At 49.3% G+C, this 24,524-nt stretch overlaps 1 protein-coding gene across 1 annotated transcript in view; it reads left to right on the forward strand.

Moving 5' to 3' along the window:
- The window catches only part of Unc5a (unc-5 netrin receptor A), a 72,923-nt gene that overhangs the window by 8,863 nt on the left and 39,536 nt on the right, over nt 1-24,524 (forward strand).

Consider the following 24,524-nt stretch of genomic DNA (forward strand, 5'->3'; position numbering starts at 1 on the left):
AATTGACTCTCCTCACATATACCCTGGAGCTTTAAAACAAAGGGACCTGTTTGAAACTATTCTCTTATAATGACGTTGAATTCTTCCAGTAAGCTGATCTATATGGTCACTTCCTTCTGAGGTCGCACCACAAGGCTTCTCCATTTTTTTTATTTTATTTTATTTTTTTTTTGGTGTTTTGGTCCTGCCTGCCCCATTTGCCCCTCCCTAAGCCATATCTGCAGCCCAATCAGCTAATTCTCATGCAGTGTGGTTCTGAGCCACCCCCAATCCCCCACATGCTTACAAGCTCCTGGTTCCCAGTAATTAGTCACACTGACACAGTGCCTCAGCACCAAGTAGCATAGAATACTAACTTGCAAATATTGAAAGAAAAAAAAAAACTCACTTGGGCAAAAATAGGGAATTGAATGGTATAGGTAGCTTAAAAAAATGTCAGGAGTAACTATGGTTTTAGGTGTAGTTGATCTACAGAGACGAATGTGTCCGAGATCCAGTTTTCAACTCAGTTCTTGGGGCATTGATGTCACACTCCAAGCATGTCTCCCCTCTCAGTTCCAAAGGGGCTACCAGGACTACTACATCCTCATAGACCCAGATCAGGGAGGAAAGTCCATCAGTCTCTTAGTCATCCAACAAATGTTCCCTTATTGGTCCAGTTCCAGTACTGCGCCCTGTGTATGAGCCAGTCATCACAACCAAGAGTTACAGTTCTATAGGTTGGACTTGAGTCACCAATCCTATTACTCAGATGGCTTGCCATTTCTTGAAGCTTCTTCCGTACCAGGCAAAAGGTGGGTGCACGCATCCTCAGATTTAACCAGGAGGTTGTTAATACACTTTGCCCAATTATTTCATTACCCTTCTGACACAAAGATCCAGGCTCCAAGGTAAACCCTGCGTCTGAATTAGTACTAGCTATTGAACAAGCAGTGTTAGGAAACAGTGTCGCATGTGCAACAAATTTTTATTTGTTCCTGTAGCTGCGCCGCCATTGCACACATGTATCATCCTTTGCTCATCCTGAGATACTTCACCAGGTCCCTGGCTGAACTCCAGATGTCCTGTGTTTCCAGTCTGGCCCTAATCTACCAGAACGGTAGCCCTGTTATTAAGAGAAGTTGGTCTGGTGTGTGTGGCCTGGACTCCTGGCAGGGCTCTGTGTATCCCCCATTCCTTGGTCACCTGTACCTGATGGAATTCTCCTAGGATAGCCACTGGAATTTGCATCAGGGTCACGGGCTATGGCTACCCCAGGGGATACTCGCTGGGTTTTTGTATTTGTGTAGTTTCCTACTATAGTCCAATGAGCAGCAGGGTCCATGTGAGCAGAGTCAGTATTCCCCTGACCTGATACTTTGCCTGCCCCAGGGCCTGCTTTATTTTTATTTTTATTTTGAGGTAGGGTCTCATTCTAGCTCAGGCTGACCTGGAACTCACTATGTAGTCTCAGGATGGCCTTGAACTCATGGCGATCCTCCTACCTCTGCCTCCCGAGTGCTGGGATTAAAGGTGTGCGCCACCACACCCAGCCTTATATTTTTAATTTTTATGTATTAGCGAGAGAGAGGAAGTGAGAGAATGGCCATGCCAGGGCCTCTAGCCACTGCAAACGAACTCTAGATGCATATGCTACCTTGTGCATCTGGCTTTACATGGGTAGTACAGAATTGTACCGGGTCCTTTGGCTTTGCAGGCAAGTGCTTTAACCATTAAGAGCCATCTCTCCATCCCTAAGAGACTAATTTTTTTTTTTTGGAGTTCATATTTTTTTTAAATTTGTTTACTTGAGAGCAACAGACAGAGAAAGAGGCAGAGAGAGAGAGAGAGAAAGAAAGAATGGGCACACCAGGACCTCTAGCCACTGCAAATGAACTCCAGACGCATGCGCCCCCTTGTGCATCTGGCTAACATGGGTCCTGGGAAATCGAACTTCAAACTGGGGTCCTTAGGCTTCACAGGCAAGCGCTTAACCAATAAGCCATCACTCCAGCCCTAAGAGACTACTTTTTAAGTCTCTTGTTCCCTCTCTCACCAACCCAATCTCTCACCAATCCTTCACTTTTTTTTTTTTTTTTTTTTTTGGAATGTGTGATACGTCCATGGAACCAAGCTCTCTTCCCCTTCTTCCTTTACTGACAAGTGGCCCGCAATCAGGCATCTCCTGACCCTTGACCACTCAACTCACTTCTCAGAGGCCTCAACAGGCTTTAGCAGGCCCACGTGCCAGGCTTGGCTATGATTGGTCAGGACCAAAAGGCCTGCCATAAGTTGATCCCCTCCTCATCTCTCCTTCTTGGTCTTCAATGCTTTCTTATGAGATCTGACCTTGACTCTTTGGTCTGTCTCCAGACAGAAAATGGCCAAGTAGGGAGCCAACTCTTCCCAATGTCCCCACCATCTGGTCTACAGGCCTGTCCTTTGAGGCCCTTCTTCCAAGATTCCTCCTGCCACAGCTCGTTTTGGCATCTCCCGTGAGCACAGTCAGACCTGCACCCAGCCTTCCCTGGGGGGATCATTGGCCCAGACCCGTCCTCTGTGGTTTTGCCCTTGGCTTCTAGCCATCTACCCACACTGGGCATATCTCCTAATATGCTGAGCCCACCTGGACGTCTTGTCAGTGCCCAACGCTTTTCTGGAAAACTCTTTTGGAATCCATGTTGACATCAAGCCTTCTCAAGGTCCCTTCTCCTCATATCCTAGGCACCAGTGCAGGAGACTAGCTGTCTTGAGTGTGATTGACCCCTCTCTTCAAGGCCAAGGCACCCTCTGGGAGTGGCCATCACTTTCCCAGCTATGGTGAATGAGTCAGTGTTGAACAGCAGCCTGTTGTAAATACCTCCGCTGTGGCCTAAATCAGGCACCAATGTGATATTAGCTGGCTTGCAGAATTCTAGAAATTTTAACAGTTGACTCTCCTGAGCCTGGATGCAAATGGCTCCAGTATAGCACAGCTGCTCACCAAGGTCAACCGACCCCTTAGAAGGGCCTGCTGGCAGGGAGTGGACAAGGCATCTTTGGACTTTCCCTAAAGGGCCTTTTGACTTCCTCTGGCCTGGAAGGGCAGCTCCTCCCAGCATGAGCTCTGGTGGCCACGGGTGGAAAGTCAGTCAGATCCTGGATTCCAAAAGAGGTTTCTAGAAAAGTGTTGGGCACTGACTGGAAGGTGGTCACTGTGAGCCAGGAGGCAGCCACTGCTGGTTTAGGCTCCAATCCTTACTTAAGCTACTTAGGTCAGTTATTTAAGCCCTCCATGCCTCTGTTTCTTCTATAAAATATGGATAATGAAAGGCTTCTTCCTACCTTACAAGGTGGCCAGCACCAAATGGCTCCTTTCCTGAGGACCATGTAGCTCAGTGCTGGCTCACAGCAAATGCTCCATGAGTGACTACCTAGGCTGCGTCTGCAGTGGTAGCACTTATACATTAGGCCTTGCTCTGGGGTACACTCCGGAAATGGGAGGGCGGGGAGAGTGGCACAAGAACCTTGTTTGACAAAATTAGCAAAGTGTATCAAGGAAGCCGCCTGTCAGGCTTGGCATCTTGAGGAGGCGCTCATTCTGGGGTGACGAGCATTCGTGAGGGGCTTGGGAAGGAAAACAGATGTGGCAAAGGACAACTCATGTGGAGTGACTTGGCCAGGTATGACTCCTGGCAGCCTGGAAGCCAGGGCAGAGAGGTGGCAGGGTCACAGCCGCATTCATGAGCTAAGAGCCAGCAAAGGACAAGCCACCTGACTGTCCTTAGCCTCAAGTCATAGAGGCCCTGAGGCCAGAGGGACATAGGCCAGGAGCTTGGCCTGTGGTGGCCAGATAGTGGTCGAAGGAGCCAGAAAAGCAACCTTGCTGATGGTGTTTGTACAGAAAGGCCTGCTGGAGCAGACGGTGCCCATGGGGGCACAGCAAGTGACAGAGCTGGCTACATCTTTGAGCTGGAGAGTGACAGGCAGTGAGCTGTGTTTAAGGAAGATTAATCTGGCAGTGCGTGGAAGATAGATGGGAATAGAGAGAGACTGGAGGCAAGGAGACCAGCCGGGAGGCTGCTGCGGTCAAGCAGACAAGAAATGGCGAGGTCTGCCTTCCCAACAAGCAGGCAGTAGAGATGGAGTAAGAGAGATGGATGTGGGAGACATTATGAAAGAGGATGGTGGGGGGGGGGAGGGGGAGGAGGCGAACATGATTCAGAGCTCTGAGCCTGGGGAAGTGATGTCAGAGACAGAAAATAGATGGAGAGCTGGGTTGGGGGAGAAGCCACAAGAACCCTGGGCTCTATCGTGGGAAGACCACCCCATCCCACCATGTATTTGTGTTCCTTTGTGTGGACTGGCCACTTGCTGTCATAAGAAATGGGCTTGGGCCAATTGAAGGGTGAGCAATAGAGGATGGTCCCAGCTGAAAGTCATGTCCTAGCAGAGAAAGAAATCTTCCAGGGGATGGAGGAGGAAGGGCTGGGCTGTGTAACTTAGGACACTGAACTCAGTGTGGGGCAAAGTGGGCTCACTCTCTTCTGAGTAGCCCTCGAAGGTAGGCTCTGGACCAGCCAGAAAGGAGCACTTGTTAACAAGCAGTGGCATAAGTGGCCTTGGCAGTGAAAGTATTTGAAACAGGTCTCCATCGGTGAGACCATGGATGGGTGGCAGGTGGTCACTGATGCTCTTTGGAACTGACTTGCACTTACACTTAACCCATAGGCCTTGGGAAGGGTTTTATTGTGTGTGAACTGGGCTTTCTGGAGTGCTGTCCCATCTCCTCAGGCTTGGTGGCTTTTCTGTTCCCCATTGCTTTCAAGCATGCCTAACCTTTTGACATTGCAATACAGAGTTGTTGTCTATGATGTTCACATTCAAGAACCACAAAATCAGGCTGAAGAGATGGCTTAGTGGTTAGGTCTGTGACGCCTAAGGACCCAGGCTTGATTCCCTAGTACCTATATAAGCCAGATGCACAAGGTGGCACATGCATCTGGAGTTCATTTGCAGTGGCTAGAGGCCCTGGTGCACCCTTTCTATCTACGCCTCTCTCTCTGTCTTTCTCCCCCCCCCCAAATTAGTTTATTAATTAGTTAATTAATTAATTTTTTGTTTGTTTGTTTTTCAAGGTAGGATCTCACTATAGCTCAGGCTCACCTGGAATTCACTATGTAGTCTCAGGATGGCCTTGAACTCATGGTGATCCTCCTACCTCTGCCTCCCAAGTGCTGGGATTAAAGGTGTGTGCCCCCACACCCAGCTAATTAATTAAATTTTTAAAAAGAACCACACAATCAAGTTTCCTCCAATAAAATCCCACACACACAAAAAAAAAAAAATCCATAGTTGGGCTAGAGAGATGGCTTAGCAGTTAAACACTTGCTTGTAAAGCCAAAGGACCCCCGTTTGAGGCTTGATTCTCTAGTACCCACGTAAGCCAGATGCACATGGGGGTGCATGCATCTGGAGTTTGCTTACAGTGGCTGGAGGCCCTGGTGTACCCATTCTCTCTCTCTCTCTTTTCTCTCTCTCTCTGCCTCTTTCTCTCTCTGTTGCTCTCAAATAAATAAATAAATTTTTTTTAAAAAATCTCATAATGATTTAAGTGAGTTTTTGATTTGGTATTAGGATTCAATCATAGCAATACTTGGCCACAGGTTGGACATATGTGGAAGACCTCCTAGCCTACTTTCTTAGGACAGCGCCTCCATACTTCACCCCCCCACACACACCGTATGGTGTGGCTCTGGCAGGGCTATCAGCTAGGGTAACTTGTTGCTGGCACCCAACCAAAAACAATGGATGGGAGGAAAGGTTTACTTTGGCTTGCAGACTCGAGGGGAAGCTCCATGATAGCAGAGGAAAATGATGGCATGAGCAGAGGGTGGATATCACCTCCTGGCCAACATCAGGTGGCCAAGAGCAGCAGGAGAGTGTGCCAAATACTGGCAAGAGGAAGCTGGCTATAACACCCACAACCCCATCCCCAACAACACACCTCCTCCAGCAAGGCTGCCATTCCCAAGTTGCCACCAGCTGAGAAGCAGGCATTTATACAGAACACCTGAGTTTATGGGGGACTCCTTATTCAGACCATTACAGTGACTCACCCTCCCTCACAAGAATGCACCAGGCTGGCTGTGCAAATCACAGAAGAGGCCCCTGGACACAGTGATTGATCCAAGGTGGTCATATGACCTGGGCTGAGCCAGTGAGAGTCTCTCCCATGGCTGTCCCCACCAGGAGGTAAAGGGGATTCCCGCTCTGCTGCTGGGGGTCGGTAGGCTGGGCTGAAGAAACAGGACCATTCCTCTGCATGGTAAGAGCTCAACTGAGAAATGGAGTGAAGGCATTGGACAGAGAGATTGGGGACCAACAGGAGAAGATCCCCCCCCACTTGCCACCATGTGTGCTTTCATTGTCATGCATCCTCACTGCCTCATGCATGCACCCCACTCCCATGCACCTCCAAGTCTATACACACCAGAACCCATGTACTTACATTGCCTATGCACATCCCTGCCCTGCACACACTCACCTTGCCTGCCCTCACCTGCTGGTGCACAGCAAGGCTGCATGTCCACTCTGCATGGGGCTCGGCGCCAGTGCAGATGCCACATGCAAGTGCCTTCCTACAGCTTCCTGCCCATCCATTCCCAAGAACCAGCGTTCAGTTTGAGGTGACAGTCAGGTGGAAATATCTAAAGATCAATGGGAACCTGAGACCTGCACTTGGAGATGCAGTCAGAGCAGGAAAAAGAGATGTGGGGCGGGGGGCTGGAGAGATAGCTTAGTGGTTAAGGCGCTTGCCTGAGAAGCCTAAGGACCCAGGTTTGATTCCCCAGTACCCTCGTAAGCCAGATGCACAAGGTGGTGCATGTGTCTGGAGTTCCTTTGTGGTGACTGGAGGCCCTGGTGTGCTCATTCTCTCTCTCTCATAAATAAATAAAATATTTTTAAAAAGAGTGATGCAGGGGCTGGGGAAATGGCTTCGTGGGTTAAGGCATTTGCCTGTGAAGCCTATGGCCCATAGTTCAATTCCCCAGGGCCCACGTAAGCCAGATGCACAAGGAGGCACATGAGTCTGGAGTTCATTTGCAGTGGTTAGAGGCCTGGCATGCCAATTCTCTCTGTCTGCTCTTTCTCTCTCAAATAAATAAATAAATAAATATACATTTAAAGAGAGAGAGAGAGAGATGTGGGACCCATCCTAAGCAGATCATAGTCACTGTGAGCTTAGACTCCACTCTAAGGAGACTTTGAGGAATGGCTACTACTGCAATGGAAAGGAAAGATTTGGGGCGTGAAGACCCATGGGAGGGCAAGGAGTTAGCCAGGAAGGAAGAGGCTTTGAGGGGGAAAGGAGGCAGTCGTGACTGGCGGGAGTCCCGCGGCTGAGACCTGGAGGTGCACTGTGAAGAGTCCAGGAGGCACTGCTTGGGGCCTGTGCTCCGAAGTACACCAGGGAGGAGAACCAGAGCTAGCAAGCCAGGGAAGATGTGTGCAGACAAAGAGGTCATTCAGAACTTGGAGGAAAAGAATATGAGAGCCTGGAAGGCAGGGGATCCACTGAAGGCTTCGGGGAGAAACTTGAGAAAAGGGAGCGAAGGAAGGACAAATATAATTGCTGAGAGCTTCCAAAGTGCTTGTACACAGGCTCTCTGTACATAGATTCAGAAAACGTGTGACTCGCCTGATACCACGTGACCATCCCTGCCGAGCTCTGGCTCCGCGGAGGTCAGGATGGACAGAAGGCCCAGGACACAGTGAGTTCTTGAGAGATGTAGAGAAAAGAGGCTCAGGGACAGGGCCAGGTGAGGTGGATGTACCTCAGCCATTAAACGAGTGTTTATTAAGCATTGACTGTGTGCAAGATATTGCAGAAGGTGTTACAGTTGTGCAGTGAGCAATGTGGATATGCCCCGCCCTGGCAGGAATCATATTCCAGTGGGAGGTGACTCAAAAAGCACATGATGGGTCAGGCGTGGGTGGTGGCACACGACTTTAATCCCAGCACTCGGGAGGCAGAGGTAGGAGGATCGCCGTCAGTTCAAGGCCACCCTGAGACCACATAGTGAATTCCAGAGGCTAGAGTGAAACCCTACCTCGAAAAAACAAAACAAAAAAAAAAAGGCACATGATAGGGGCTGCAGAGATTGCTAAGTGGTTAAGGCACTTGCCTACAAAGCCTAATGATCCAGGTTCAATTCCCTAGTACCCATGCAAAGCCAGATGCACAAAATGGCATCTGGAGTTTGTTTGCAGTGGCTGCAGGTCCTAGTGCACCCATTCTCATTCTCATTCCTCTCTCTCCTTGCAAATAAATAAATTATTTTTTAAAATTTTTGTTTATTTTTATTTATTTGTTTGAGAGCAACAGACAGAGAGAGAAAGAAGCAGAGAGAGAGAGAGAGAGAATGGGTGCGCCAGGGCCTCCAGCCACTGCAAACGAACTCCAGACATGTGTGCCACCTTGTGCATCTGGCTTATGTGGGTCCTGGGGAATCGAGCCTCGAACCAGGGTCCTTAGGCTTCACAGGCAAGTGCTTAACCACTAAGCAATCTTTCCAGCCCGACTTATTATTTTCTAAAGTGCACACATGAAAATAATGATGCTGGTTTATCATCTAAAGGCAGGCGGATGGGTCCGTGTGACCATAGGTGAGCTAGATGTGTGTTTCCGGGGCAGGTCACAGATGAGTCAGGATGGTCAAGGAAGGCCTCAATGAGGAGGTGTCATTTAAGCTGAGATTGGAATGACAGGAAATGGGGTGGTTGTAGGTGCATTAGAGGATCAGTTCTGGTCTGAGCAGAGGGAACTGTGGGCCAAATAGTAAAGTTTCATGACTTGTATCTGTCTTTGTTCATTGAAACTGACTGATACTTTAGGCCACCTCTGCTTCTAGAAAGGCACCATACATACAAGGGCAGAGTGACTGGACATTCCTCCAGGGCCACATCTGATCTGGTTAGCTGACTTGAGAATATCAGGAGGGGGGCTGCAGAGATGGCTTAGCAGTTAAGCACTTGCCTGTGAAGCCTAAGGACCCCGGTTTGAGGCTCGATTCCCCAGGACCCACATAAGCCAAATGCACAAGGTGGCACACGTGTCTGGAGTTCATTTGCAGTGGCTGGAGGCCCTGGCACACCCATTCTCTCTCTCTCTCTCTCTTTCCCTCTCTCTCTCTCTCTCTCTCTCTCTCTCTCTCTCTCTCTCTCTCTCCCCCCCCCCCCTTTCTGTTCCTGTCTGTCACTCTCAAATAAATAAATAAAAATAAACAAAGAGAATATCAGGAGGCCTGGGTCCCAGACCTGCTTTATGTCACAGCAGGAGCCTAGGGCCAGACACACCTTCTCCTTATTTATGGAATGGAAAGGACAAGCCTGGGCTGTCATGGAGCTGATCCTGAGGCCTCAGGCACGGCTGATGGTGGACAATGGAGGAGTGTGCATAGAGAAGGCTTAGCAAGGCTTCAGCCCTTTGGAGACCTGAGGACTACCTAGCAAAGTCTGGTTGCCTATCATCCTAACCATCTCACCATGTCAAATACCATTGTGTCAAATGAATTCAAAATATTCTTATTGTTTTATTTGCAAAGAGATAGAGAGAAGAAGGGAGAGAGGGAGAGAGAGACAGTGTATGTGTGTGTGTTAGAGTGTTCCAGGGCCTCTTGCCACTGCAAACAAACTCCAGATGCATGCACCCCATTATGCATTAGGTTTTATATGGGTACTGAGGAATCAAATCAGGGCCAGTGTGCTTTATACAAAGCACCTTTAGAGTTGGAGAGATAGCTTAGCAGTTAGGGCACTTGCATAAGTCAGATGCACATGGTGGCATTCATTTACAGAGGCTGGAGGCCCTGGCACACACCATTCTCTCTCCCTCTCTCTCTCTCTCTCTCTCTCTCTCTCTCTCTCTCTCAACTTCTATCTCTAATAAATGAATAATAAATAAATAAATACATCTGGAAAAAAGCACCTTTAATAGTTAAGCTATCTCCCCAGCTCCAGACATGAATTTTTTGACACCTAGTGAAGTTGGACATGTGTATATTTTAATGGAGATGAAATTCACATAACATAAAATTAGTCATTTTAAAGCACATTCTTGAGAAGTTGGGTATGTGGCTCAGTGAGTAGAATGACTAACATGCAGGAAGCCCTGAGTTTAGATTCCCCAGAACCACATAAAACAGGGCATGGTGACGCATGTTGCATGCAATCCTAGCACTCAGAAAGTGAGTGAAGACAGGAGGAGCAGGAGCTCAAGACCATCCTTAGCTACATAGGGTGTTGCAGGCCAGCCTGGGGCTACCTTATCTCCAAGTTTAAAACAAGCAAATAAAATACACAGTCTATAGCCAAGCATGGTGGCACACGCCTTTAATCCCAGCACTGGGAGGCAGAGGTAGGAGGATTACTGTGAGTTCGAGGCCACCCTGAGACTACATAGTGAATTCCAGGTCAGTCTGAGCTAGAGTGAGACCCTACCTCGAAAAACCAAAAGGATAAAAAAAAGCACAGTCTAAAGGCCCCTGGTGCAGAGTCACTTGTATCGAGTTTCAAAGTCTTCTGTCACCCACAATGAGGCCTCTGTTTGACACCCACCTCCCATTCCTCCCTCTTTCTAGGTCCTGTCAAACAGCACCCTGCTTTCCATCTCTGTAAGGCTTGCCCATTGTGGATGGTCTCATAAATTAGTCATGTCATTTGTGGCCTCTCCGACTGGCATCTTTCAGCTGCACAATGCGAAGGGTCACTCCACTGCAGGGCGAGTGGGGGTCTTCTTTCCTTCTACGGGCTCACAGTCCCCATGTGCCTCTACTGAATTCTGCTCAGCCAGCCGTTTGTCCAGACCTGTCTTCCATCCTGGAGCACGGGGTCAGATGGTACCGCCCACATCGAACGGGCTGAGGAACCACCAACCTGCTCTCCTTTGCAACTGCACTGTTTTATATTCCCGCCAGCAGGACACGAGGCTCCAGCTTCTCGACATCCTGATGCTTATCTTTGAAAGATTGAGTCCTTGTAAAAATGTGTTTTTCTCATCTCATGGTGCCCTACTGTGTTGAACCCTGAGTCTGTGGGTGGTCTGCCCGCGAGGCCAGCCAGCCCTGCCTCGTAGTAAGCTTGATGGTCCAAGATGGACATTTCAGGGCATGTGGAGGCAGCTGGGAAGCTATGGCGCTAGGGCCGTCAGTGAGGTCACAGCTGGCTGTCAGACACTTGGGCCAGGGCCCGCTCCGCCCCTTCATTTGGCATCTCCCCCTCTCCCTCGCTTACCCCCAGCCACAAGCTGCCCTCTCTGGCCCCCGCTCGTGCTTGCTTGTGTCCCGTCGCCGGGATAAATGTAGCCATGAACAATGCGGCAGGCTGGGCTTAATTTGTCAGACGCACTGTGCGGCTGTGATCACGAATACATTAACATTTTCACATGAAATCATTTCAATTTTTTTAGTGATTAAGAAGTATTTGTTTTAAAGCATCGGGCCGATTTGCCGCGGGCCTCGTGGGCAGTGGGGGCCAAGATGAGGGAGCCCTCAGGTGATGTAATCATTCATGATGACAGTTGCCAGCGGTGACTGCTCTTCCCCCACACACGCTCACCCCAAGCTTCCTGGGCAAGAGGCTGATGGTAGCAAAAGGCAGGAAACAGCAGGACCAGGGGATGGAGATGGTAGAGTCTAGGAGTGGATCCTTCAAGGGCCCTGGCTTCTCTGTGTCACTGTAGCCTCACTCAAATCTCACCTCCTCAGATAGGGTCTCCCGGGGCCCTTAGCCCCGTGTAGTGACCTGTCACTCTCAGCTTTGGTGTCTTCATGGTATTTATCAACATGGGAATCGGACTTTATTTGATGTTTTTATTTTATGCTTCCTTCTTTCCCCTTAAAACATGAGTTTCTTGGGCTGGAGAGATGGCTTAGTGGTAAAGGCACTTGCCTGTGAAGCATAAGGACTCAGGTTTAATTCCCCAGGACCCACATAAAGCCAGATGCACAAGGTGGCGCATGTGTCTACAATTCGTTGGCAGTGGCTGGAGGCCCAAGTGTGCCCACTCTCTCTATCTGCTTCTTCCTCTCTCTCAAATAAATAAAGGGTTAACAAAACAAACCTAAGTTTCCTGAAGGTGGGACTGTGGTTTACTTATGCTCGCTGCTTTTTCATCAGTGCATGGATGGATGGATGTATCAGTTCATCCATTGATGGACTAAAGAGAAGAAGAGTAAGTAAGTTGCTGGGCATAGTGGTGCACACCTTTAATCCCAGCACATGGGAGGCTGATGTAGGATGATTGCTGTGAGTTCAAGGCCAGCCTGGGCTACTGAGTGAGTTTCAAGTTAGCCTGAGCTACAGTGAGACACTGCTTCAAAAGAGAGAGAGTAATTGTGTAGGGAGCACAGACAATAGCAGACATCTGTCTTCCTTGAGTCAGCTCTCTCTGTACTTGAAGTACCCCAGGCCTTCCTAGGGAAGCCACCTCTTGGATGCCAGGCTTCCCTGCCCCTGTGAAGTACAAGTTCTTTACCTCTGAGGCTGGTAGCCATAGGCCTGTAGCCCCTTTCCCTTCCCCTCGCCTAGATTACGTAGAGTCTGTCTGTGCCCTCCCTGGGTACAGCAGGGCCACAGTGAGAGATTCCCTAGGGTTTGGGACAGAATGGCTTCTCAGGTTCCTTTCTTATTGGCTGTGGATCCTGCCCTGCCCTGCTGGGACTCCTAATCCAGGTGACCTTCTCCGGAGCAGCTCAGAGTGCAGCTAAAAGGCTGACCATGAAGGACATGGCCTGCAGGGACACATTTGTGACGTGCCTTATTGTTGTATACTGGCCAGTGCAGGGCGGGGGGGGTACTTGCACATGAACGCACTCATTGAGGACATCTAAGCCAGACTTAGGCTCCTTCCTGCAGATTGCCACACAAAAGACACCCCTGAATCCTTCTCTTCCTCCCAAAATTCTGTGTCCCCACACCCATTCTTTGTGCCCCCAGATCGGACCCCCCCCCACAATCACCCCGGTGAAAAGAAAATAACTGGAAGCTTTTATCGTTCAGCAGAAGCAACATCAGAAAACAATTATTGTTTTAATTACCTGCTGTCGCCGTACAAGACAGGGAGGTTGTAAAGCGCGATGGAATCTTTCACGTTAATGGACTGCCAGCCTGGGCCGGAGTACAATTTATGAGGCTGCAGCTGGCAACTTCAGTCAATCCCTGGGCCCCCGTCTCCCCATTCCTAGGGCCAGGCACCCTTTCTGTCCATCACATGTCATGTGACATGGTAGGGACACTTGCCTTCTCCTAGGGAAGTTGAAGGCTCCATTCCTTTAAGCCTTCGATGAGCTCCTCGTCATTCCGTGGAAGAAAGTTCTGCTGTGGGTGTGGGGCTGACAGTCCCGCACAGGCTTGTTTTGCACCAGCCTGCCCTACCATGCGTGACACACCCTCTGCAGCCACACGTTGCAGGTGCCCTGGTTACCATCTTGGATTCCTTCTGCACTGTCCAGAGCTGGTCCTCCCTGGAAGCCCTGTAGTCCCACCTCTGTCTATCTCCACCTCCCCTCCTCTTCCTCTTCCCTGAAGGCCACTGTAATACTATTCCTGATCCAGAACTGACACTGTTTTGACCTGAGCACTTTCAGGTATTTTTTTAAATTTATTTATTGAACCATCACGATGGAGTTTTGAGAAGGTCCTATGATTATGAACCCCATTTTACAGATATGGAAACTGAGGCACAGAGAAGTCAAAGGTTTGGCCAACGGTCTTAGCATCTAAGGGATACTATGAAGACTAAATGGGTATAACCAGTATGACTGCTCAAAACTGCGCCAGGAAGAGAATTCATGCCTGTCTACTTTGATTTCTGGTTTTTCTTTTAAATTTTTATTTATTTGAGGGAGAGGCAGAGGAAAACAGGCAGGCATAAAGAGTGAGTATGGACATGCTGGCACATGCATCTACCTGTTGCTGCTGGCCCATTGCTCTAAATGAACTCCAAACGCACGCACCACCTTGTATATCTGGCTTTATGTGGGCACTGGGGAGTCGTACCCAGACCATCAGACTTTGCAAGCAAGCATCTTTAACCACGGAGCCATCTTTCCAGGCCCTGGTTTTGTTTTGTTGAGATGAGGTCTAACTGTGTTACTAAGGATGGTCTCCAACTCCCAGACTAAAGTAACCCTCCTGTCTCAGCTTCCTGGGTACGTGGGTGAATGCCACCACACCTGGTTCCATGTTTACTGTTGCTCTTCAACCTGGAGTTTTTACTTAACTGTTTGATGATACCTTACTTTCTTCATCTGCAGAATGGACACAGTGGTCCCTCACTGTCACATTACTGAGGTAATGGTGAGGATGTATAGGTTGGGAAGAGAAGTAGGGTCCTGTTACCCAAGTTCCTTACTGCCAGTCAAGGTTAAATTCTGTCATCAGCTTGATCATGTTAGGAATCAAGTAACAGACACACCTCTTATGGATCTGTGAGGGCATTTCCAGGAAGGATTCGTGGAAGAAGGAAGACTTTCCTCCTGAGTGGGTGCCACTTCCGGTGGGGGACATAAGCTTTGAGAGAACTCAGTACCTTTGGTCTGGCTGCCAGTACTGCTTGCTGGCACACACATCTATCTCTCTGTTGCTGCTGTCCTTCTCAGATGTTGGAGCCCGGCTTCATTAGCCTTCCAGCATGGACTGAAGACCAGCGGCTGTTCAGAAATCCTCCAGGCCTGCAGTGCCACGTTGGGACTGCTAAGACATGTCACTTCATGGACCGAGCAGCTACCTGCTTCTCTGGCTCTCCAGCCTCAGGACAGCTGTTGCTGGACTTCCCAGCCTGTATCCTATACACTAATCCAGTAATTCCTCTTTGTGATACCTGTTCATCCTATCAGTTCCGTTCTTCGGGAAAACCCTGACAGATACAGTATCGTACCAGGAGTTTCATCCATCCCAGAGGCGATGAGACCTGCTGAAGACGTTAAGTCAGGAACACAGCATGATCAGACCCAAGCTGAATGGGAGGATCACAGTAGATCACAGCGAGAGAATAGTTCCACTCCAGAATGGACAGCAAGACTCAGTCATCCCTGGGAAGAGGAGACAGAAGAGCCAGTGGCCTAGGTCAGACTGTCCTCACTAAAGACACACCTTTTTAAGTCCTCTGGAAGGTACTGTGGTCACTCTGACGTCCAGAACAGAAGCATCTGGCTGAGGGTCTAGCAAGAACCTCTGGAGTGAAAACTGAGCTGATGTCCTCTCCCAGTCAGGCTGGAGTGCAGGCTGTGAGTTTGCCCCACTAGCTTGGCTCAGTAATTCATTGACTTGCCCACTCAGTCAATGTGTGTTAAGTGCCGTGTCCATGCCGGGATCTGAGCTGCGTGCCAGGGTTGCCGGGGAGTCCAGTGGAGTTAATATTTAAATGTAAGGGATGGGCAATGCACCAGAGAACAAATGAAGGAATGAAATGATTACATGTTGTCAGGCATGCACAGAACAAAGGAGCTGAAACACAATCCCTCTCTGCTGTCTTCTCTGTCCCTGTCCTGTCTGCTGGTGAAGAGTGGCTCTCATCTTCCCAGCCCTGCTGAGATGCATGGGATACATTAGTGGCCCAGGCTGCCTGATGCAGTCTCCCTGTCTTCCTTGGACCCATTTTGGTCATCATTTCAGACTCTTAGTATTTCCCCCAGGGTCGGGGAGGGGCCATTCATTTGAAGATCTTTCAATGAAGTGTTCTCCTCTGAGAGGAAAAATGCCAGGAGAGGAGGAAAAAGAGCAAGAGAGACCTGATCTCAGAACCCTCAAGCAATGACTGATGTGGAAGAAAGCAGGGCCATTTGCTGGAAGACCGATTTGTCCAGTGGGTAAATACTCCCTCACCTTTCATGCTGCCCCCATGCTGGTTCCTCCTTTCCCTTTCTCCACAGCCTGGCCCCAGCCTCCCACGGCAGAGCTGTCCCCAGATGCTAGGAGATGAACTCCCGGATAATAGTTCACTCTGCCGATGCTCCTTCTCCCTTCCTTCCAGTTCTCTGAAGAGACACATGTTCACTGCCAGGGCTCTTGCAGGGAGCAGCCTTGTTGTTCTTGGCCAGAGTGGCTGGCAGGATGGGCCTACCCTGGGCCAGGTAGTGAGGAGAGACATATGCTAGTGTGGCAGCCATGAGACAGACTGAAGGTGTGAGGGAGACAGGAAGGTGTGGGCCCACGCTGGTGCTCACACGGCTTGGCTGAGAGGCGTTGTGTCTTTCGAGATTTTGCGAGGTCACTGCACCCCGTGGAAGTATTAGTAAATTCCAGGCAATGTGAGCGAGCCCCTCACTCTGAACACAGCGCGGCCAGGGAAAGTTAGGCTCAGTGTGGCTTGTTTGGGATAGCAGGGGTTCTCACTCATCACATGAACCTGAGGATGGGGCCTCTGGCCAGGGGCTGGCTTGGATGCCTAGAGATGGGTAATGGCACTGGTGTAACTGGCAACACGTGTGTCCATGGGCGAAGATGACTTGACTGCATGTTCAGAAAGAGGAACGCCTGCTTTCCATGGCCACACCTTCTGAGAGGTCACCTGCCAAGCCTGCCTCTCTTTTCTGATTTAGTTAGTTAGTTAGTTATTTGAGGCAGAGAGAAGGACAGAGACAGAAAGAGAGAGAGAGTGTGTGTGTGTGAGAGAGAGAGAGAGAGAGAGATTGGGCACACCAGGGCCTCTAGCCACTGCAAACAAACTCCAGATGCATGTGCCACCATGTGCATCTGGCTTATGTGGAACCTGGAAAGTCAAACCTGGGTCCTTGGGTTTCACAGGTATGTGCCTTAACTGCTAAGCCATCTCTCCAGCCCCTGCCTCTCTTTTATACCTGAAATCAAGGCTGCTAGACAGTGATGCATGTGATTGCCCCACCAGTACTCTCAGGTACTGGCCACTGGTCCCCCTACCTACAGCCTAGAGAGGTCTTCATCTAGGGATCGCCAACCACTGTGTTCCAAATTGCAGGAGAGTCCCTGATCCCTTCCCAGTAGCCCCAGATGCTCTATAGCCTCTGGTGTATTTATCTCCTGTGCTGGCATTTCCCTAGCTGTCTCTGTTCCCTTCCTTCCTGGCAAACAAAAGACGTTTCCAAGTTGCTCCTAATGTGCATGTGTGTGACTGAGCAGGAAAGGAGGTGTGGGGGGATGGTTGTAAATACTTGGGCACCTCAGCAGGTGTATAGAAGCACTAGTGTCTATATAAATGAATTCTTTTGATAAGCTCACCCTCCTCCTTCTCTCTCTCTCTCTCTCTCTCGTTCTCTCTATGTGTTCTGTAGGGTGACCTCCTGTTTAAGTGTAACTTATATTCATTTGGTGGTTGAAGCAACTGTTTGTACATTGATAAGAGACTGACCAAAAGAGGAAACAAGAGGTGTAAATAACTGAACAGTCTCCTTGGTAGAGAAGTAGAGGCTGTGCACCTGATCAAGAACTGGTGCCCTTCTTTCTTTCTTTTTCTCAACATTTAAATAAAAGATCTGGGGCTGAAAGGATTATACTAAGTGAGGTAACCCAGGCTCAGAAAGCCAAGCGCCACATGTTCTCTCTCATATGTGCATCCTAGCTACAGATGACTAGGCTTCTGCGTGAGAATGAAAATACTTAGTAGCAGAGGCCAGTAAGTTAAAAAGGAGACATAAAGGGAAGAGAAAGGAAGGAAGGAGTGTACTTAATAGGTTGATATTGTATATATGTAAGTACAATGATTGTGATGGGGAGGTAATATGATGGAGAATGGAATTTCAAAGGGGAAAGTGTGGGGGGTGGGGAGGGAGGGAATTACCATGGGATTTTTTTTATAATCATAGAAAATGCTAATAAATTTTAAAAATTAAAAAAAAAAAATCTGGGGCTGGAGAGATGGAGCAGCAGCTAAGGCACTTGCCTACAAAGCCTAAGGACCTGAGTTCATTTCCCCAGGACCCACGTAAAGCCAAATGCACAAGATGGCACATGCATCTGGAGTTTGTCTGCAGTGGCTAGAGGCCCTAGTGGGCTGTCTCATTCTCTCTTTATCTCTAAAATAAATAAGGAACTTTTAAAAAGATCAAAAAGGGGATGGGTAGAGTAAAATCATGGAGTTGGCAGGTAAATTTAAACTCGCTTCACTGGTGTAGTAAGATGCCAAGTTGGTGAGAGAGAAGCTTGAGGGAGGTCAGTGGGCTGGACAGAGGATGGCCAGCAAGCTTTAGTTAGAAGAAAATGGTGGGAAGATTAACTGGCTGGAAGGACGTGAAGCTTCTTTCCCCAGGAGAGGCAGCAGTGGCCTAGACAGGAGGAGAGGGAGCTAGAAAGAAGCCACATATGTTCTTTTTGGGCAGATCAGTGCTGAGGGTTGCCGTCCCATCAGTCTCATTTGTTAAGGTCATGCCTTCTTTGGGGAGCACCGGACAGAGTTTGGAGAAGATGGGCTTTATTGCAGATGTGTGTGCTCTTTGGCAATTTGGTTTCCTCAGTTGCACATCTATGAAATGGAGGCACTGGTTCCTGGAGTTGGGGTGGGCTGCATCGCAGAGGTGTGAGAGCAACTGAGATCTCACATACATGACAACGTGATCACATATACATGACAACGTGTGGGCAGCTGGAAAGCTCCACGCAACTGTGTGTGGCTGCTGTTGAGAGAGTTGTGTTGAAAAGAGAACTATCATATAAAATCAGACTGGCTCACCTGGGACAGCCTCAGACAGCAAGAAGCTCTCAGGAAATGTGGTGAGAGTCTATAAAAGCAGAAAGGGCAGAGAGAAGGGGCAACTCGGCTCCTTGGCTAAATCCTAGCCGGTGGTTCGGGGGTGGGGGTGGGGGAAATCCCCTCCTATCCTCTGCCCCCAGCAAGGCTCAGGAGAGGCAAGTTTAAAACCAATAACAGGAAATCCTGCTGTGCTCAGCAGGGAATAAACTTTGAAAATCATTTCCCCTAGAGGTGATACAGGCTGAAAATATAAATTGCTTCCAGAGAGGTTTAGATAAATTCATGGATGGGAGAGCCAGAATGGTCCTTGGGCAAAATTAGGCTATAAGGGAGGCCTCTGCCCTGTGAAGATGATGTCAGAGAGGAAGTTCCTGCCAGAGCCAAATGTCTGGACAGACATAACTGCCTGTGCTGTGTGTGTGCGCGTGCGTGCGCGTGTGTGCGTGGTGAGGACCACCTTGTCTCTGTTTGATAAGGATGCCTCTCCTGTCATCAGCCCACCTCTGCTATTCAGTGGCCTTGTGTTTTCCCCAGCCCCTGGCCCCTGTTGTTACTCCCATGCCCATGTTAGGCTTCATCCCGTGCTGTTCCCTAGCCCCACGTTTTTTTTTTTTAAAAAACAAAAATTTTGTTTATTATTTATTTATTTATTTGAGAGCGACAGACAGAGAGAGAAAGAGGCAGATAGAGAGAGACAGAGATTGGGCGCGCCAGGGCCTCCAGCCACTGCCAACAAACTCCAGACACATGCGCCCCCTTGTGCATCTGGCTAACGTGGGTGCTGGGGAATTCGAGCCTCGAACCGGGGTCCTTAGGCTTCACAGGCAAGCGCTTAACCGCTAAGCCATCTCTCCAGCCCCCTAGCCCCACTTTAGTATCTCCACTTAAAGTACCGACCTCTGTCTCCCACCTGCCATCACTGAGCACCTACCCCTCGCTCTCTATGTGGTCTAACAGCACAGACACCTTGCCTGACAGCACCCATGAGTGTCGAGAACTAGAGTTACCCGCCAGGCCTTCCAGTGAATGCTGTTGGCAGGCAGCCTGTCTCTCCAGCTGCCTGTCGGGAGCCTGTCTCTGTATGCCTGCGACTTCAGAGTCCCCGGCAGAGGCTGGCTGGATAGTGTTGACGTTTGCGCCCTTCAGGGGGCCCACAACCCTGGAGATCTTGGGCACCAGGATGGTCTGGTATCAGTATTAGAGACATGGTCACATTCAGGACACAGGCCTGCCTGTGTGTGTGTCAGGTTATCTATCTCATGCAGAAGGTCTCCGGGGACTGGGATTATCGGAGAAGTCAAGGTTATGAAGTGTGTTTCCCGGGAGAGGTTCCTAGGATGTTCTGAGTCCTTTCCAGCAGGCACGGAAGGGCTGTGAGTGGTGCTCTAGTACCACGGACAGCAGCCCTGAACAAGGCCGGGACTTCAGCACCACGGACAGCCCCATGCGGCCTTCCTGCCGCTTGGGCTGTGCCTCTCCTGACCTCTGCTGCTAACTGTCCTGTGAAGGTCCCCACCAACAGCCCTGGAGATCTCTGGAGAATCCACTTGCCCACTTTCAAAATGCTAAGCACCTACTGTGTACTTTTTTTTTTTAAATAAGTGACAGTGTATTACAGTCCAGTACTTGCACTATGGAGTCTTTGGAAGTGGAGACTATTTTTTAGACCTTTATATTTGCTGGAGAGATGGCTTAGTAGTGAAGGCACTTGCCTATGAACCCAGGTAAGACAGATGCACAAGGTGCCACATGCATCTGGAGTTCATTTACAGTGGCTAGAGGCCCTGGCGTGCCCATTCTCCCTCCCTCCCTCCCTCCCTCCCTCCCTCCCTCTCTCTCTCTCTGTTTGTCTCTCTCTCTCTCAAATAAATAAGTTATTTTTCTAAACATTTTTATTGAAAACTTCATAAATATAGACAATATACCATGACTGTAATCCCCTCCCACCACCTTCCTTGTTTCCTCTCCCAGATCTCCCCTGCACTGAATCTCATCCTCTGAGACTCTTATCTTGTAGGCTTCCATTGAAATCTTCATAGGTTGTTCCAGACAAACAGTGGCTATGGTGCGACTCCTGAATGTTCCCCCCCACGGTTCATGTGTTGGAAGTTTGGTTCTGTGCGCAGTGATGCATGTAGGAAGTAGTGGGACCTTTAAGAGGTGGGTCTAGTGGGATGTTCTTGGCGCACTGGGCAGGGGTCTCTGCTGTTAGATGGTATTGAAGTAGTTTTCATGGAAACCCTTAGTTCCTACAAGAGGCTTGTTATAAAAAAAAAAAAAAGTGTAAGCCTTGGGCTGGGAAGATGGATCATCAGTTCAATGTGCTTGCTTGGAGGGAGTAAGCCTGACCCCACACAGCGTTCTGGTTTCCTGACTGGTGATTTGATCTCTTGCTGTCATACACACTTCCACTGAGATACCATCTGACATGAGGGCTTTACCAGAGGTTGAACCAGGGAGGCTACCCAATATTTCCAGCCTTCAAAACTGTGAACTAAGCTGAGCATGGTGACATGTGCCTCTCCGGAGACCGAGGTAGGAGGATCGCTGTGAGTTCAAGGCCAGCCTGAGACTACATAGTGAATTCCAGGTCAGCCTGGGCTAGGGCAAGACCCTACCTCCCCCCCCAAAAAAAAAAACAACTGTGAACTAAGTATTGGGGAAATAGTTCATTGATGGGGTGTTTACCTAGTCCAATCCCCAGTACTGCAAAAGAAACAAAACTGTGAATTAAGCTGGGTGTGGTGATGCATGCCTTTAATCCCAGCACTTGGGAGGCAGAGGTAGGAGGATCGCCATGAGTTCAAGGCTACTCTGAGACTACATAGTGAATTCCAGGTCATCCTGGACTAGAGTGAGATCCTACTTCAAAAGAATAACTGAACTAAATAAGCCTCTGTGCTTTATAAAGTTATTTTGCCTTGGGTATTCTCTTACACTAATAAAAAAAAAATGGGCTAACACAGCGGCCTTTCAGAACAGAAGTGCAGACAGATTATGCTTTCTTACAAACCTGATTCTGCAGCTTAACTCCTCTGGGAAGAAGCTAGAGAGGTGGGAAACAAAAACTGGTGAGACCCAATATTGATGGCATTTTAAGATGCTGAGAAGCCACTCTTTTGCTAAAAGACCTTCTGTGGCTCACAATGTCTACAGAAATAACCTGTCAGTCAAGTTCCTTCCTGATATATCTTGCCAGTTTTATCTTCTTACCTCTCTCCTCCTGTCTCCTTCACTCCAGCCAAACTAGATTCTCAGTTAAAAATCTTTTAGTTGCAATATGACAGGAAACTCAACTCAAATAGACTCAAACAGTAAGTGGGTGTTATTGACTCTTGTAACTGAAAAGCACAGAGGTATGGCTGGCTCAGGACAGAGGCTGATCCACGGCACAGTCGTGCCGCCCTGCCCTGCCTTCCGGTCGTTTTGCTGTGAAGGTCCCTACAGCTGTTGGCTATATCCTCAGGGCAGCCTCTGGCGTCCCCACACTCTCCCCGTTTTGGTGAAAGACTGGCTACAGCAGCCCAGCCCTGCCTTCATCATCCCACTCCTAGCACCTTGTTGACTGACTCACGTGCCCATTCCAAACCAATTGCCATCCCAAGGACAAGAAAGACAGTGGGTTGTAGCCAATCAAGCTCCATCCTTGAGCCGGTGGGGGCGGGGGGTGGTCAGTTCCATCCAAACTGTGTGGCTAAGTATGAAACCATAGCAAATGCCCTGGAAGAAAATGGTACTACTTGTGGCACAGGGAGAGACAAGACAGGAGAGGCAGCTAAAAACTGTCCAGCCAGAGAGAATGTTATTTTCCTTTCTGTTCTCTGCCTGACACACTGCACCCTGCCATCGTACCTAGTGATACCCTCTCCTGAAGGATCCTTCTCAAATGCTACTGCTTCCCTGACGTCACACAGGTCCCAGAGTCATGGTTGCTTCCTTTGGTCCCTCAGCACTTTGCTTACTTGTCCCTTTTTGGGTTGTTTGGGTTGTTTTGTTTTGTTTTGTGTGTGTTTCACCATGTCTTGCAGCCTACATCCTCCAAATCACTTAGCACATATCTTGATCCTAAACAGGGAGTGAACAGAAAAGTAAGATGAGCTGGGGGAGGGGGGGGGGCGGAGCCAGGCTGCTTAGCCACAGGGTGTCAGAATAGGATGTTCCTAAAAACCAGGAAACCCTGAGCTTGTGGCAGCAAGGTCCCCTGATCTGTAGGAAAGGAGGAGAGTAGACACATGTCCCAGGGTGATGGATGGTCACTGTCATCTTGACTTAGTGGGCCGGGATAATGGCACCTCTGTGCCTCAGGAAGGTCACTTGGCTGGCAGTGCTATAGTTATCGCTGGTCCTCAGCTCATAGGATGTAGGCTGTCTCCTTCACCACTAGTGAAGGCTTGGACTCGTCTCATCCTGGGAAAGAGCATTCTGGCCCCTGAACTGCCAGTTTGGGCCAGTCTAAATGTGATGGGAAGGCAGAGGATTTGCACGGAGTAGGTGAGCAGTCAGGGTAGAGGAACCTGGAGGTGGCTCAGTACAGGACCTGAGAGAGGTGCTAGGAAGTAAGGCAGAAGCAGGCAGTTCCCAGGGCATCTTCTCCTGATGAGGCTTCCTTGCTTCCTCCTCTCCCTGCCAAGCACAGCTCAGTTAACCTGTTCACTTTTTTTGCTGTTGGCCTGGGGTTGGGGGAGGAGCAATTTACAAGTTGCCTACTGAGTCCAGGGGAGAGGAGCCGAGAAGAATCTGAGTGTCAGAAGGAGGAGGAAAGAAAGGCAGAGGCGTTGAGGGGAAGCTGTGAGGGGGTGTGGGCACGGGGCTGGGCTGTGAGTTGGGGGAAGCGCAGGGTGCCAGAGTCATTATTCATTCCCACCAGCGAGTCTTACAGTTCTCCTAAATGAGCTCACACTCACATCAGCACTTTTCCCTCCGTGTTCCTGGTTTAATAACAAGCTGGGCTCTGCAAGGGGGTGACCACACCTCCAACTAACTCCCTCCCTCTCTCTCTCTCTCTCTCACTCTCTCTCTCTCACTCTCTCTCTCTCACTTTCTCTCTCCTTGAGGTAGACTCTCACATCCTGTCAAGGAGCTGCTGCAGAGAGGTACATATGAGGATCAAGTGGGGATGCTCTGTCCCAGGAGCCTTGAGAGCATTACATAGGGGAACAAATTGCAAAGAGGGAGGCCTCTGGCATTCCTATTGACCATTGGCTAAATCTACCAAGGGGACTCAGTAAGTGCAGGCTAACTTCAGAGAAGCCTCATTCTGCCTAGGGCAAATGGGATGAAAGGAAAGAACTGCTCTCAAGATCCTCCTTAGCTTTAGCTGTCCTGCTCACGGGTGCCCCCTACTGTTTTGAGTCATGAGTCCAGAGAGGAGGGCCTGCTGCCCTCCAGGCCTGAAAGACTATGGGTGGAGGGCACACTGTACGTCCGCCTGACTCCCTCACTCTGGGTGTCTGAGCTTTGGCTTCCTCAATGACGGGGAGACTCCCATGCCCTCCTTCACCACAGAAAAGGGAAGTAGCTGAGAGCTGACTGGAGGTATCAGCTGGCTTAGCGATTAAGGCGCTTGACTGAAAAGCCTAATGACCTGGGTTCAATTCTCCAGTACCCATGTAAAGCCAGATGCACAAAGTGGCACATGTGTCTGGAGTTCGTTTGCAATGGCTGGAGGCCCTGGTGAGCCTATTCTCTCTCTCTCTCTCAAATAAATAAAATAAAACAAAAAAATTTAAGTTGTGAAAGGCAATAGGGGTATCAGAAACAGTTCTTGCCTCTTTAGCTAAACTTGTAAAATCAAGACCTCATGGTGATAATGGGATAACATTGCAGGGAGGCATCAAAT

The sequence above is a fragment of the Jaculus jaculus genome, chromosome 6 (genome assembly GCF_020740685.1).
Source record: "Jaculus jaculus isolate mJacJac1 chromosome 6, mJacJac1.mat.Y.cur, whole genome shotgun sequence".
In the NCBI taxonomy this organism is placed as follows: Eukaryota; Metazoa; Chordata; class Mammalia; order Rodentia; family Dipodidae; genus Jaculus; species Jaculus jaculus.